Source organism: Triticum aestivum, chromosome 6D (assembly GCF_018294505.1).
Source record: "Triticum aestivum cultivar Chinese Spring chromosome 6D, IWGSC CS RefSeq v2.1, whole genome shotgun sequence".
Taxonomy (NCBI): domain Eukaryota; kingdom Viridiplantae; phylum Streptophyta; class Magnoliopsida; order Poales; family Poaceae; genus Triticum; species Triticum aestivum.
Genome location: NC_057811.1, coordinates 233,740,942 through 233,758,839, shown reverse-complemented (window position 1 = coordinate 233,758,839; position 17,898 = coordinate 233,740,942).

Sequence of the window (17,898 nt, the reverse complement as noted above, 5' to 3'; positions counted from 1 at the left end):
AAACGAGAGAATTCTGCAAGTACAGACTGATAACTGGGATGCAGCAGGGATATTGTTTTTTCATCATGATAATAAGTGCATGCACTTGTTTCGAAAAATTTGGAGAACTGGGAATTCGAACGGCAGGTGCTTATGCTACCCATCAAATAAAAATCAGGTGCCTGAAAATTCGTTTCGAAACAAATGATTCAGCTTTATATCCACGTCGACCCTCGGCATGATGGTTGGAAGCAAATGCCAAGTTCATACCAAAAGATCGTTAACAACAATACCAACTTGCGGACGACAAGGTAGTACAAGTACCAATACCAAACTAACTTATAATCTTTTTACTCCTGGCCCTAGTGTTCGTCTGGTAGAAAATCTTGCAGAGGACCAGCTCCCGCTCCTTCTCTTGCTCCAGGTCCCCGAGGTGGTACTGGTGCATCACCCAGTTGGTCCTCTGCTGGTCGAAGTTCTTGTTGGTGTGCAGCACCAGAACCTTTTTGCTGCCCGTCTGCCGGCCGTTGACCATCACCGGCAAGGTATTGCCGGTGTTGTGCCACATCGCGTGCATGCCGCACTCCGACTGTATCTTGCGACGCGTCCACGTGCCCCTTTTGAACGCCCTGGAATTGCGCTGGAAGAAATGCTTGCTTAGGCCACTCAGTGTGATACCTGCAGTATTGTCGAATACAGGTTTTAGTGTACGTAGTTGGCATTTTCATAACATCTTTGGCATGTTGCAGTCACTTGTTTCACTTTTTATTAACTGTCAAATTGTAATTGCTTCACCAGGTCTGCGTCTAAAAAGAAAAATAGAGCTATAAACAAAGGAATATGTTTGTGCAAGTAGACGGCCGATCGGTGTCTTACCTGGAAGTTTCTCAGGATGGGTGTAGCATATGCCGTGCTCGCTGTCGATGGTTGGTATGAACAAATCGATGAGAGGGTGAGATCTCGCGCTGTCAGCAGTCACTTTGGCCTCAAGGTGCTCGATGAGCTCCTGATCCGTGGGATCGAACTTGACGCCAGCCGGCAGCACCGGCCAATCCTTCTTCGACTTGCATCGGTTAATTCCAGTTATATGGTACTCAGTGTATGATCAATCGACTGTTTTAAGTGAATGATGAAAGATGTCGACAGATAAGTGGTACTCCAAATCTGAAGTCCAGAATACCCAAACACGCCGCCGGGATTCTTGTGTCACCTCACGCGCAGCGTGTTGTCATGTCAATTCAATGTGTGGACATGATGAATAATTTGACCGACGTATACTAGTACTGCTACTGTACTACTTACTAGTCGTATTTAGTGTCACATTTTAACCATAGGTTTAACTAACAAGTACGCACTTGAAGCCTAATTGATACATCATTATCAGTATCAGTACATCATTGATATATATACTGCACATCATCTCCATCATCATTATCAGTACATCCTGCGCAGGTGAGTTAGGATGCACTTGATCCCAGAAAGGTATCTATCCTTCAAACCAGAGGAGTGCTTCAAAGTAACAACAGTACATAATATCCAACAAAAGAGGGTCGTGCTACAGCAGCAGAATACATGGCTTAGTCTAGATATCAGTACGAATCAAGTTATGCATATTTGCTGTTGGCATGAACCACATCGCCGCATGTCGGGTTTGCAAAAGCCATCCATCGCATGGAAGCTTGATGCCTTTCACACACTAAAGATTATCTGGCAACAAGCTGTGTCGACGAATCTCTGGATATGGTGATTCATGAAACCCATGGTATGATGTGTAAACACAGTCCTCCCTGGCGAATGGAAGTTGCATAGCATGGTAATCATTGCCGGTGATATGATCGATGATTGGTTGGATGATCGGATAATTGAGCCCGAGGAACATGGAGTGGTTGCCGAGGCTGTAAACCCGCCTCCAATTGAATACGCCTGGCCCAACGAAGCTGGGATCTTTCTCGAGCACGAAGCAGCCATAGCCATCAATGTCACGAACGCCCCAGGCATTGTACTGCATGTGGTTTGATGTAATGGTTTGGTCAATTTGGTACGTGCAAATGAGCATCAAATGACCGCTGTCAGCTGAACGAGCGATAAACCACCACCCATCGGCTGGTATGATTCCAGGTCCTGGAATCATGAAGGCCAGCGCATTTGCGTCTGCTGCAACAATTCAAATTGGAGACCAAAAGGACAAAAATAAACAATCATGTTCAGAGTATGTGTGGAATTAAGATTATTATAACAGTGACACATATCATAGACAGAGAATTGCAATGTCGTGGTCATAATCATACCCCAAGTTAAAAAAATAAGCCAATGGCTTTCATATTCTAGCAATATGTCATGGTTCAAACATCATGTAACAATGAGAGGAAAACAGCTATGACAGAGCCTACTCATATTTACCATAGCACTTACTACTACTGTTCTCATATCAACTCTAAGCAATAACATGCGTTGTTATAAAAATCTTGGAATGAGAGTAACATATAGCAATCATGATGTTATGCTCATAATATCTATTCTAACAATCATTAGATGCCAATTGTTCTCATATCAACTCTAACAATAACATGTGTGGTCATAAAAATCTAGGAAATGAGAGGAACATATAGCAATGATGTGGTTATAGACATACTATCTATTCTAAATTTGTAACAATGAACAGGCAGTCGTATTCATAAGGTAAAGATGAGATAGAACAATACACGACGATAGATTCCACCAGTATAGGCAGCCAATCTGTGTGTCGACCGTGTAAACGATGCCATCATGCACTATAGCATCAGACAGAAATGTTGCCTCAACAGGATTGACGATGAGCCATAACCATGTATGGTGACCGGATTCCAGATAGACTAATCCCATGTTGAACAAGGCAATGAGCTTGTAATCCATGTAGTCTTCTGATGGTGTGGGCACTTCGTAGATTACAACTTTCAGCAAACAGAGGTCGAGCCAAAAGCTTGACGCGTCTCGTGCGTAGTAGGCAGGAGTGTCCGGCGGGCCGCGAGGCTCGATGGCGGCGATATCCAACGATGGAAGGGTGATCTCTCGCTAGGTGTAGATATCCACAAGACGCCACGGACTACCAGATTGGTGGATGAGGACGATCCAGTTGGCCTTCATGCCCGCCCAGTAGTGGCCGCGCATGAAGGACAGGTGGACGGGTAATGGTAGCATGTCGAGGGGCACCACGGCAACCTCCGTAGGATCGTCAAGTCGGTGTCTGGGCCACCTGCGAGGATCGGGCATCAGCAAGCAGGGTGTCTTGAAAAGAGCCGGCCGGTTGTAGACGAGTAGACGGTACAAAGACACCGAGCATGCGGCCACACGGACGATGCTGAGTAGGTCCATACGATTACAGATCTTCTCCAAGAGAACATCGGGGAGGGAATTCCAATCGCGGCTCTGCGTGTTAGTCGGTTCTGCCATTGGGGTTTTTGGTGCCTGTGATCCAGCGGGGAAGTGGATTCGGGCGGGCGAGCGAAGAAGCTTGTCCTCGTGTGGCCGAGCAGTGAGCGGGGGGATATGGTACGCGCGAGCTACCAAGGAAGATAGCGCGGGGGGGGGGGGGCGAGCAGTGAGCGGGGGGAAATGGTGTGCGGCTGACGATGGGGAAGAGAGGAGGAAGAAGAGTGGAAGACGGGGAAGAAAGTGCATTAAATCTCAATTCTACTAGTACTACTACCAGGATATATCGTCCTTCGGAGTGTAAATAGTTACACCGATGACATGTGGGTCAACCACAAGAGGGCCCATATGTCAGTTAATGGAGGACAGAAGCGTGCTCTACTGGCAAACATGATGGCAGTACTGGGTAAGGCTGATTGAGTAACACCAACACGTTGGTTTAGCTTATTAATTAAGTGTCCCATCTGCTCCAGCGTGTATTGTCACTTCACTGCGAAGACTAGTTGAATAGTTCTCTCTGACCGAGATGGGGAATAATGGATCGCGAAGACTTCCTTTCTACAGTATCCCTATGCCTCTACGCTCACTTCACTCATTTTGCTCCGTACGTAGTCACTTGTTGAAATCTCTACAAAGACAAATACTCCGTATTTGGGAACAGAGGGATGATTTTACTCCGTATTTGGGAACAGAGGGAGGATTTTACTCCGTATTTGGGAACAGAGGGAGTATCACCATATGGAGGGAACAAAGGAAGCTTGAAATATGAACATGTCAATGGGAGGGAGTAAGCCCCATGCATGCATGCATGCATGCAACATGCAACACTCACACGTACACATGGACGCACGCAACACTCACGCACCCATGCGGCACGCAGCACACGACGCAACACACACGCCCACGCTCAAGTGCTCAACCTACTCCCTACGTCCGTGAAAGACTGTACATTTAGAGATTTACACATTGACTAGGGCATAATTAACGCCCAAAAATAGCAGACTTATGTGTGCATGCGACCATTGAGAGAAGAAGATTAAATGAAGGCCATTGCATGCTGTAATTAAGGATAGACATGTACCCTATACCTAGAGCACAAGTTGGTGCATTAGTCAATCAATATCGATTTCTTTGCTCTGCAACTGACAGGTGGGACCCAGAAACCAGGTGACAATTTAACCGGTCAACAAAGTGCCACGTCGACTATGTGGCCGGTCAGTAGGGTGCAATGCGGTGCTCTACGATGAGCTAGTGATCGTATAATCACCACAAAACTATATATAGTGACCGTAAAGAGCGTATTGTTACATACGTTGACCGCCAGTGTATTTTTCTCGTTTCACATTAAGCCATATTAACCGGAAAGGACGCAGTATGGACTAGTACTAATACTGCTTTGATGTGTCCCGTCAACTCGCCAAACAAGGAGAAGCTTGCTTACTACGCCTCTCCCTCGCCCACGTGCGCGGTGGTTCGCAGGACGAGGAGAGGGTTTTGACTACAGCGCCCTCTCCCTCTCCCTCGCCCTCGCGGTGGACGTGCAGTAGTTCAATCGCTGTCAGATTGCCAGAAGCATATTGTACTGTAGTATCATCATTGTTGGACCTTCCGAAGAGGCGAAGAGCCAAGTGCAAGGTTCACACGAGTACGAACTGCTAAACCTCCCGAAGAGGCAAAGAGCCAAGCGCAAGGTTTTATAGGAGTTGTCGTCCTAGTAGGAGTGTACTACAACTATAGCGAACGATGCTACTGTATGATGCCGCCACGTCACGTATATCCAAAGCTATGCCACCTTTTTTTTCTCAAAGAGCATGTTGGAGCCCGTGCAACAACCACAGAAGTTGCACGTACACATAACACATTTACTAGTAATAAATTCTAAAGGACAAATGCCAGTATGCCACACAAGTTCATCTCCAATTCATGTGATAAATTTGTGCACGACTAGTCTACATATATTCATAGCGCTACCGTTCACAATTCACCGTACTCCACTTACACGTTATAGATGGGCTACATGTCCTCCTCCAGGTTCCAGTCCCAGGTGTTCTTCATGGATGGCACAATCCATAGCGGTGGGCAACGGGAATCATTGTTGCAACTTTCTAGTCCGGTTCCACACGATGGAGACTCATCGAAGCTGTAGCGGCATAAATCAGGGATAGCATGTCCCAGCAGGTCGTTCATCCGGCGATGCGCACTGAAGACACAAACATGCTTCATGAACGGCAGGCCTTCCGTGTCGTGCACGGACGGTGGCATCCGCTTCACAATGGGGTAGCTGTCCCCAATGAAAAGCGAGTACTCTCCAAGAGTGTTCCTCGGTACCCACATAGCATCACGGGGGTCAAACTCGGCGCCGTTCATCTGGTACACGCGATCTGGACACATGGTGACGTACATAGTCAAGGTCCATGCATAATAATGTTGTGCTCAAATATGGCGGTGAGTAATACTATGCAGCAAATAGTACTACTCTGGTATAGAGGAAGTAAAATAACCAGCTTATTATATATAGCCACTCTTGACTACATGGATGAGATAGTAAGACATGGAAAAACAAAAATGGTGGCAGCTAGCGGGTTCAAGTCTTCAAGGGCCTAGCTAGCTATATGTGTCCTCCAAGGTAAAAAGTACTCCTACTAGTACGTAAGTAGAGTACTAGTACAACAATGAAAGAGAAGGTGAGAGGGTTAAAAAATGGAATACCTGGGTAGATGGTGATGGTCCGTTCGTGGTAGATTGTGTGACCATGTTGCACATCAATGGTACCATGGGTAACGACTGCTAAGATAGTTGATCCCAATATGCCAAAGTCAGCTACAAGGTTCCAGGTTAGATCAAATTGCGGATGCAAATGCACATCCAGGATTAGCGATCTTATTTTGATCGGGGGATGACTGGTCCCTGCAAAATAATGGAGTACCGTTAGGGATGCAAATGATGGTTTGTGCATTCCGTTTGTAATCTCCCGTACCGTAGGATGGCAACCAGATGAAACAAGTCCCCTGGCTTGTCATCGCGAAGATGCATCCTAGATGGCGCACGGTGTCTTCGAACGTGTAGGGGTACAAATCTGCCGTCGCCAACATGCGCCAACCTCTTGCATTGATGGCAATCCTTATGTCGAACACCGCGATGAGATAGTAATCGTCGTAGTCGCGTCGCTTTGTCGGCGGGTTCGCAATTGCTATCTTCTTCAATCTCATGCAGGCATCATCATACGTATTCAAGCCCAGCCAGTCCGGAAGACCGATCCCAATGGTGGAGAAGGGGTCTACCGGAACGGCCGCACTGCTGTGGATGTTGTGCAAAATGATGGTGGTATCCGGCCGGAGGTATGCAAGCCAATCTTCGTTGGCACCAACCCAGACCTATTTATAATACGGTGGGTAGCGGAGAAATTACGGGATGGAAATGGAATAACTAAGTACTACATGATCAAACTCCATTACTGACCTGCTCATCGGACAAAATCCGACTACCTCTCAACGTCGGCAACTCTAGTGGAGTCAACGTGCAACCATGGCCAGGGAGCGGTGGACTGTTCGAAGGATTGTCCCATAGAAGAACCTTCTCCTCGAGGACACATGGAAGACCAACAAGCATGGCCTTTTCCCAAGCCTGTTTAAGCACCGTCTTGAAAAAGTTGGTGCAGGAAGCACCGAGTCTTGCGGCGGTGAGGACGTCGGAGCGGCGTGCGATTTCTCCCAGAGGATCGTCATCCAAGGTCTCCCAGCCCCGACGAGGAGGAGAACCGCCTGGCGAATCCATGGGAGCAGCGACGAACTGCCTTCTCTTCGGGGGGAGGGGAACTGGCGAGGAGGAAATAAGAGCGTAGTAATCGCAGGGCCTCGTCCCTTCCAACTGTAGATCGTTCCTTAGCGAAGGGGTGAGGCTATTATTTACTACTAGTACTAGCATTATGGTACGTTATGGGATTGCATTATACTGTAAATAATAGCACTAGTAAGAAATTTTGGCACTAGCTAGTAGTTTTTGGCGTGGATTAAGAAATTTTGGGTATGTTTTTGCTATTTTTTGTACACGCCAACTAGTGTCAAAAAATGTCTTCCATTATGTGACGGAGGAGTACGTACTCGTACTGTAGTAGTACTAGTACTACTTTCTCAACTAGTAGTGCGATGTACTGTACTTCTAGTATAGTGCAGCAATTTTGAACTCTTGAATCTCAGGGCCAAGGAGCTACAGTTGGAAGTGGAGGGTACTACTGTTCTCTAGAACCATCGTTGTACTATCAATGCAGGGAAAGTACACCTGCGTAGTGGCCTAGTGGGTACTCTCGGTGCTCTATTTAGCCGCTCCTCTCACGTAGCTGGCCTACTCAGCCGCTCCTCTCATGCACACACTAGCAGCCTGTTTATCAGCGACGATTACTGTGGGGGCAGAACATTTGAGTTATTTGATACAGCGAGACTAGGCTTTTCGCTTCCGTTTGTGGAGGTGTAATGGATCTCGTCGAACTTTGTTAGTAGTTCCTTCTTTATGAATGAGATGAAGCAAAGCTTTTGCCTCCGTTTCAAAAAAAACACGTCAAGAGGAATTTCTTTTATAGTAGAGCCGATAATGGAGTGAAGTCCATGCGTGCAACGCCACAAGCTACAGAGTAGTAGTAGAGCACTTTACGTATAGAGCCATATTGCACAGTTCCCAATGCCCCATCAGGCTTTTTCGGCTCCTCGGGCTTAATTGGGAGGCGCTAGTTTAAATATGCTACTAGCTGATGAGGAAGCTGCAAGCGAGGTGCGGCTAGGGCGAGCACGCAAGCCACGAGATGCTGGGAAGGAAAACCCGTTCATGTGGCTAGGCTATCCAGTGCACCCAGATTGTGGTGCCGCACGTCCGTTTGACTTCAAAACTTAAACTACCCGTGTAAAATATTGGCTTGCAGCGAAGTTACTATTCAAAAAAAGGCCGTCGTGCGTTCGTCCGGGATCGAACCCACAAAATGAGGTATACACTCCCGCGACCACTAGTAGTACTCGTTGGAGTACAACGCAACCTAGAATCGCCTTTTGTCGCTAGTAGTACAATGTTCCTTACAAGAAACCCCTAATAATGCAAGAAACCACTAATAATGCCAAGAAACTACTACCACTTGCATACGTGGCAGACTTAAGATAAGACTACCTTATCAACCATTCTACATGCTCTTACCAACCAGCCCTACCAAGAAACGACTACTCTACAAAGTGCCGTTATAGGCACGTTTCAACCCATGGCCCTGTTTGGATACATTTGTTGTCAATCTAACCCTGCCATCCAAACACCACTTTGGTTAGAGTTAGTTCAGGGTTAGAATCTAACTCTAACCTCTGACTTAGAGTATCCAAACAGGGCCCATGTCGCCCATTAAGTCAACGCCTTCTATTCGACCGGGCGTTATGACTTGTGGGACCTACATGTCAGTCTGCACAAAAATCCCCGAGTGACCTCCTACCTCCGGCCCGTCCACCTAGTCATCCTCGGCCATGGGACGCAGCTACCGCCGCCGGCAGAAGGCGAGGTCAAAACCGCCGGCGGTGCGGAGCCCATCTTGCGGCAGCCCGGATGCCAGCTCCGTCCGGCGCTCGCGGCCGCTAGCTAGCCAAGATAGCTCCGTCCAGCTGCTTGTCTGCAAGGTTTGCTAGCTAGATTGGCACGGCGGCGCGGCGGCTTGCTCGCGCGCGCCGCGCTAAGGCCAGCCATCTGGCTCGAGCGAAGGCCAGCGCGGCGGCTTGCTCGCTCGTGAGTCACGCTCGGGCCAGCCTGCCAACCCGTGCGGAGGCCAGCGCGGCGTCCGGCCCGTCCGGCGGAGCGGCGGCCAACTCGCTCATCACCGGCGCCACCGACGAACACGCATCAGTACTGTTTGAAGTAATGTTCAGGAAAAATAATGATTTGAGGGGGAATAACAGGATAGAAGGTCAGATGTGGGTCCCTCGTGTCAACGGTCAAACAAAATGTGTTGGTTTAAGCTGCCTCGTCAGCACGGACGTGTGGGCCAACCCTGTCATAAATGGGTTTAAACTAACCTAATCGGTAGGTAGTAGTTTTTGGCGTGGATTAAGAAATTTTGGGTATGTTTTTGCTATTTTTTGTACAATAGATTCTTCCTAGGGCTGGTTGAAAGTGGTAGTTTTTTGTTAAATACTCTACATATTGTAAGTAGGAGTGAAAGTTAAGCTTTGGAACCCAATAAGCAAGGCTAGTTACATAGTGCATATGTGTACATGATTGAAAGTAAATATCAACCATGAGTGACTAATATCTTGATGGAAAACTCGAAACTATGGAATACTAGGGAAAAATTTGCATGGTTGGAAATACTAGCAATGTTCATGTGCGTTGCAACGAATCATAATTAGAATAATACTTATTCACAAACTTGATACAAAACACTCTAATTTTGATATACATATATCACTAGAGATATATTATGTTTCAATTAGAATATATTCCTTGGGCTGTTTTGGTGAGGTCAGGGAGGGATGTGGTTGGTTTTAAGATACTAATTATGGGTTTTTCTGCAAATTGGTAGACAAGTGGGATGTTGGTGAGAAAAGGCAACAACTTACCTCACAGTCGTTAGATGTAGATCTAATGGTCACAAACGACGGATGGCAGACACACCATCATCACCAACTTAGTCTTCTGTAGGAGTACTAGCAAGATCCGTGCATTGCACGGAACATCAAGATGCATTTTTTTATAAAACACTTGTTGTGATTGACCCATGCGGGAGTAATCCCATGTGTAAAAACTAATGATATCTCGAGAAATAGGAGATAAGGTGAAGAGGAGTGGGGCGTGGTGGTGATTGGTGGTCGGACTGAGCGGAGGCATGGGGATTGACGACGCCGGCAGCGGCCACCAGGCCAGTTTGTTCCAGAGGCTTCCTTTCTTAATTGCTCAACAATGAGGTTGTTGGAGATAAGGATGAACGAGGGAAGGCCTTGTCTGCAAATGTGGAGAGGGGTGCGGGTATCTTTTAGTTTAATTTCCATCCGTCAGATATAGATCGGACGGTCTATATTGCAAGATGGCACGCGTACCATCATCACCAACTCGGTTTTTTATAAGAGAAGAAATATAAGTATGGAGATACAAACGTATTATCGATACTTGTTTCCGTAAACTAGCATCTACATTCTATTCAACGCCTCAGCATGTGGGGCCTTAGCACAATGACTTCTCGACTGTGTAAAACAAAGGTTTTCCCGTCGCCGATAAGGAGGGGGTGACGGCGGCGCGCTTTTTGGCTTGCTCTAGTCCTAGTAGTCATACTAGGTGGTCTAAGCACGTGTAGATTTATTCTTTTTCACGTCTCGTGTTCGCCGTACTGCCACGACTGTTGATGAATAGACGGTAAGTTATTCACGGGGAAACCCTTGTTGAGCGTGTTTGCGAGAGAGAGAGAGACAGTGTGCGTGTGTGATATGTCTAGAGACTGAGGCAATGATAACAGATTCTTTGTGTCTATGTGTGTGGAGGATAGAGAGAGACATGTACATGGGGCTTTGTGTTGTGTAACGTGGAGACACATATACATAATTAGAGAGTGAGTGTGTGAGATACACATGCGGACATGGGGAGAGATGAGGATCCAGATTAATGGGTGTTTGTGCGTGTCTGTGTGTGTTTGTGTGCGCGTTTGTGTGTGAAAGGGAGTGTGTGTATGTGGAGTAGAGAGACCACTAATGATGTAAACCTAGTATAAGGGAAGGGGAATGGTGTGACATGTGTAGTAGCGGGATAGCATGGGTGCGGGCGGGGGGAGCAGACTATTTGGAAGAGACATCGAGTGTGTGTGGGAGAGGGGTGTGAGAGCGAGAGAGAGAGAGAGCTAGCGACGGAGAGAGAGAGAGAGAGAGAGAGAGAGAGAGGGGGGAGAGAGGGGGCGTTTGTGTCCATAAATGGCGTATAGATAGGGAGACAATGTTGATGTTGTTTGAAATTGGCCTATGTACGGAGACGCAAGGGAAGCGAGTCATCATGTGTGTGATAGGGACTTCATGAGAGATCTAGAATAGATGGTGTAGAGAACAATGTGCGAGATCGAGAACGATGATACATTAGGGAGCTATGGAAAGAGTCACGACATATATGTATACAGGGAGGAGCTGGGGCGGGTCCGCATGTGGGAGAGATAGAAAGAGGAGAGTGGTGCACAAGGAGACAAAGTGTGCTTGTTTGCAGTGGGGGTGGTGTCTGAGGTGAGTGTGCGAGAACCACATAACTAGGGAGATAGACGTTTGGGGGCGACGTTTTGTGTGTATGGGAAAGATACACTCTACATAGTGCGTGTTCTTGGGAAAGAGAGATGCCGGGAGACCTAGCTAGAGAGTGGGGGAAGAGATGTGTGCATGCCCAAGAGACAAAGTGATAGAGACCTATATTGGGGTCCGGACTTTAGAAGAGAGAGGGGTGTTAATGTGCTCGTGTGTTGGTGTTTGCGGGAGAGAACGACTTCTCTGTGTGTGTGGGCGACGAGGGGGGGGTTGGCTTTAGATAAAGAGTGAGGTGTCTATATTTGAGGGACTTTAGCGTAATTGAGATATACATGGTCAATAGTGTGTGCACTCATGGTTGATCAATTTGTTTCACAGTTTGGACTATGAGATAACGATACTTTTGAACATGCGTGATATACCTTGATGTACCAGAATTACAAACCTAAGATTGGAATTTTGGAATTCGACTCCATCATTAGCTTTTGTAATTCATTTAAATGGAGGTACATTTTTTAAGCCGGGATTTTGTGATTTCAAATTCATATATCAAACCTAGAGATATACACATACGGGCATGTTCAAACTTTATAATCATCCACTTTATTCATACACATACACATTTTTGCTTTTGTCATCATATTTAGGATAAACACATTTGGAATTTCATTTGAATTGGACCGTATGATGGTATTTGCTTGTAGTAGCTCAATGATCCATATTTGAATTGAATGGACAATCTAAGTTTCGAGTTGGAGACATTGATTTTCAAAACTTGCACTTTTTTTGCGTGCAAAACAAACAAATTCTCGGCCATGATATCATAGTCGGCCGTACAAGAGCAGAATATAATTTCAGGCGCCAAAAGCTTTCAAACTTCCCGCTCACATCGAAATATCTCGCGCCCGAAAGTTTAGCCCTGCGATATTCCTGTTTTACCCCTGCCACATGAACGGAAAAGGGCTGCTTTGGTAACTCCATTGTTTTCCCCTCTTTGCCCCCAACATTCTTCCCCAGAGCCCCTCCCCTTCCCCTCCCGACCCCCCCAACCACGGCAAGCCGCCGAATCTAGTCCTCCGCCGCAGCGGTGGACCTCACACCCCGACGGATCTACCTTCCGCACCTTGGAACCCCCAACTGCCAACTCACCACTTCACCGGAGCCGCTTCAGCGACTGGCTTGTCCACCGCTCCAGATCTCCTTGACCGCCATCATGGTCCACCGCACCGGATCTGCTTAACCGGCGCCCTCGTCCACCACAGTGTAGGCCCTTCACTGACTCCCTCGTCCGCCCCTTCGCTGGCCCTTCATACAAGCCCTCGTCCGCCGCAACAGATCCGCCTCACCGAAAGCACTGTACAACGCGCCCGCCGAAGCCTTCGTCCACTGCACCGGACCCGCTCCACGGACGCCATATTCAACTCCACCGGCCCTGCTTTACCGACGCCGCAGCCTCATCAGGTTATTTCGATTTGTACTCCTTCGGTTTTTCTCTTTATCGTGCAACTGTTCACTTACCACAGATGAGCTTTCTTGTATGTCGACAGGCGCCGCAACCGTAGCACCGGAGCCGCTTCAGCGACGGCGACAGCCGGCCCAAACTCAACCGCAACACGAGCACCATCGACGATCCTTAGCTATCAAGTATGACAACGATACCCATACGCCGCCGAGAATCAGGTACTATTATCCAACGGCCGGCGCCTACGTTCACTTTCTTAGCATAAGCACCGCACCTTTGAATTTCTTCAGGGCATCATTCAGTTTTTCATGAGACGCGTTATTCTGCTTGCACCTGTAGGGCCATACTTCTGGCAGTGAACATGTTACATGTGCTAAATTACATACCAGTGCACATATAGTTAATATGCTTTAGTTTTGTCCTAAGTATTACTGTACTTCCTAGATATCACTGCCTACTATTTTACTTCTTGAATGCTATATTTATGATAATGGTGTTGTTCTGATGCCACCTGTTGGTTCCATCAGACTGCTTAATGTTCTCTATGCTTAATTACACATCAGCAAACTAGCATGTGGTTCCGCTGCTTTTTGTTCGTTTTACCCTACATTTTCTGATGCTAGCTATTACATCACTGCTCCGAGCCTCTGTTCATTACTTTTTGTGTGTTCTTGATCTTCCCAAGTTGCATGACTAATTTGATGCTTCTATTAATTATGGAGCTGCCAACCCCATCAAGCAAAATATTTGTTCTTTTGGGGCTGGCACCTCGAACAAGCATAAAAATAGAGGGAAGCAGATATATTGTCGTGTATGCACACACCCTTCTTTCATTAGTTTAGATGAACCATTGATGATCAATTCGGACCAGTGCATGCGATTAAAATTAATTTTACCTAAATAGAGGGTGCAGAATAAACTACAACAACTAGATTTGCAACCACGGGATGCTGACGATATCTTCAAAGAACATTGCAACAGCAGCGAGGCTTCACAGCAACATATGGTAAGCCAGTGTGTTTTAGTACATGTGAAATGTAATGCGAGTGGGCTGCTTTCTTGGCTTGTGCCCTCAACCTGTAATCCTACAGAATTACAAATAGTTCAGTTGTCTGCTTTGCTGTATTGCTTGATTCGAATGCTTGTTTGTTGTTACGCTATACCTGAGTTGGCCAATATGTCAGCAGTGCCTGCTGTACTATCGTAAAGAAATGCATGCCTAGTTCATTTGAGTCCTTAACTTTTCCTCTGAACTTCATCACAAGACTGTCTTCGTAGTTTATATGAGGCCACACTGTTAAGTGCTTTCTCAGATTATTTCAACTGCTTAGATGCCTTGGCAACTTAAATATAGCGGTGGTACACTCCCTTTCAACTAGGGATGTCAACTGGGTCCCGTTTAATCCCGATTAAAGTCCACTAGTGGTATGATAGTTCAAAAGAGTTTTTGTTTTTTGAGGAAAATGAACCAGGGAGCTAGCAAAAACTAACTAGATGGGACTGGCGGATGTCGTTTATTTGCCACTTACATCCCTAGTTTCATCTTACCATTTTAATTTCTTTTCGGCTGATGCTGCTTCGAACCATTTAAATATAGCTTGCCATGCTCGGCAATAATTCGTATGTCGTTTACCATGTAAGCTTACTGCCTGGATCATGCGATAACTATCTCTTACTTATGTCCAGCGGAAACCTTTCAGGATGCCGTTCACACTAGGACACAATGTACAACCCCAGAATCTATTTGTGGAAGCAGTGCGCCATCCATGTTACCAGATGGTAGCAGTTCAGAGGCAACACCGCCGGAGAGCAGTCTGAGCACAGATATTATAGTTCTTGAGGCTCTACTAGAGGCAGAAAGAGATGGTGTGGCTGCCATGAATGAGGTAATCTTTATCTTGAGGCTGGAAATTATGGAATTAGCGGCACGCATTATGCAAGCAACCCAAGAATTGGAGGAAGTAAGAATGTTGCATTTGAAGACGGAGGAGGTCCTGCTGTTTCTGCTATCTGAAGCCCAGGGTAATCCCGGTTCTTCTTTAGATACCAGTTGAAATTGTCATTAGATTATTGTACTTGCATGTTGTGTCATGTCTCTGAATGGATTATGTTGTAAGACCCCCTATGTTGTCCATGTGTTGTAATGATCCGAATTTTTTAGGCGAGGTAATCCTCAGTACTTGTATGATTGACATAAGGTGAACTGTTTTTCGTGTGAGCATATTGTATTGGATGAAATAACTGTTTGACTCAAAGTGTATCCAACCTACTGAATTCGAAGATCACGGCATTTCTAAATCATAATCATATATAAAGGTGGAATAAATCTTTGTTGTGGTTTTGAAGAAATAAATAACAAAACGTAGAATTATCTGTGGATATTTGTAATCGAATACAAATTGGATTTGAATTTAGTTTGCCAGGGCCCAGGGCAAACGTGAATGCTAATTCTCCCAAGTTTTGAACGAAGCGGCTAAACACCCACTATAATTTGTGGGCTGCCCGAAGCAAGTGTTTGCGAGATGGAAATTACTGTCTACCCCTGACACTTACATCCTTATCGACCGGATTTACACTGCTGTCGATAGGGGTAGACTAGTAACTTCAATCAGACGTGACACGACGGCCTCTGAGCCCATTCAGACACGGTGGGCGCCAAACGTGGGCGGCAAAACACATTTGATTCAAGCTCGTCCGAAAGACATGTGTCTCTCCCTCCATTTCCCCATTCATACACGGTGGGCGGCAAAACAAACTCTCCTCGTCCGAAATCGATGTAGGCTAATATTTTAAATAGGGGCAGATGTGTAACTTCCCTCAGACGTGACACAACCGCCCTACCTGTCAGCCCCGTTCATACACCGTGGGCGCCAACCGTGGGCGGCAAAACACCCTCTCCTCGCCCGAAATAGTTACCGGCAAATATTTGGGAGATGCGAGATTACCGTCCTATCCCCAACCGACGCGATGTCCGAAATTTTAAACGGGGGATAAGTTCGTAACTTTCCCACATTTCAGAGAAGCGCGTCCCAAAGTTTGAGATCCCCCTCCCCTCCATTTCCCCATTCATACACCGTCGGCGCCACGACAACCTCCCCACTGCGGCCAGCCTCCTCCGTCCGCCACCCCATCCTCCACCTTGCCGGAGCCGCTACCCCTACCCCGTCGTCCACTGCAAGAGATGGACGTCTCTCATCCACGGCGCTGGACCAGGATCCTTTCATCGCGTCCTCTCGCTTCATCGGCGCCGTCGTCCACCTTGCCGTTGCCGCTCCTACGACCGCCTCGTCCACGGCAACAGGATTTATCCCCCGACCCGGCCGTCTGCCGTCTAAAGTCTTCTTCCCCGCCGCCGACAGCCATCGCACCCGCAGCACCCTCAACGTATCAGCAGAGGCCTACACGGCGTCGCAAGAGAGGTGGTACTCTTCCATATGTGCTTAAGTTATTGATCTCACCCGGAAAATAGATCGTAATTTGTTTACTGTACTTTTCTTGTCCGTACCAAATCGTAGTGGCTAGTTGAAAGCAAACATTGGTTGCGAAGTAGCTTTGTCCGGTTTGCACCTTCAGATCCGCCATGGCACGGGCACTATACTCGTAAAGCTTATGGTTTCCCCCCTTTATATTCACTACCATGATCGTAGGTGCTTCGTGTCGTGCTAGCATTGCTCCTCAAGACCTCAACCCAAAGCTTACGTGTTGAAATACGAATCTGATATGATGCTCATATCACTAAAACAGAGAACGTTTAATTGGTCACCTAATGTTCCTATATTCGTTTCGAAAAGCATGTGCGCCACCCACTGGTCCAGCTAGTTCCACTTTCCTGATTTTTCTCTTGATGCTTAGGGTTTTCCCCTTTTATCTACTCTACTATGATCTGCGTAGGTGCTTTCTGTCGTACTAGCATTACTCCACCCTTCAAGCTAAACAACACAACACTCAAAATTCGAAAGCTTAGTTGTTCAAATATGATTGTGATATGATACTGATATTAGTTAACAGACACATTTAATTGGTTAGCTAAAGGTCCCACTTGAGTTTCCAAATGCATGTCGCGACATATAGAGAGACAGCAGAATTGCATTTCTTTGTCACTTGTTGACTGTACTTTCTTGTCCATACCAAATCTTAGTTGTTATTTCAAAGCAAACATCGGTTGCTAACTACCCTTTGCGCGGTTTGCAGCTTCAGATCTGCCATCCCACTACCACGGTCAACACTGTACTCATCATGCTTATGGTTTCCCCATTTTATGATGACCACGATCAGCCTACGTGGTTCGTGTCGTAATAGCACTGCTCCACCCATCGAGCTAAACAAGCTTAGTTGTACAAATTCATATATGATATTATGCTGATATTAGTAAAACTGAGAGATGTTTAATTGGTCAGCTAAATGTTCCTACTTTAGTTTCGAAATGCTTGTGAGCCACATATGGAGAGACCGGAATGAATAGTATTTCTCTGTGCGCTCTGGTTCATCATGGGTGGCCAACCGACATTGTATTGAAAGACTTGTAATATCTTCAATCTGCTTGCTCTTCTGCTCTTCTTTAAGATGATCCTCTTCTCTTGCGGTCGACTGGTCAGGTCGAGTTGTTCTCCCTTAGTATATTTTGAATCTGTCAGGTCAGGTCGACTTGTTCTTCTTTACTATATGTTGAAGCTGTCATCTGCGAAGTGTCATCACTTCTGGAGCTCTCATATTTTGAGTAGTAGGCCACATTATATTAATGCACACACCAAATTACAGCATGCATGGCATCTCTTAAAAGAATTGCAGAGATAGCACAAAGGGGTTTACAGGGAGGCA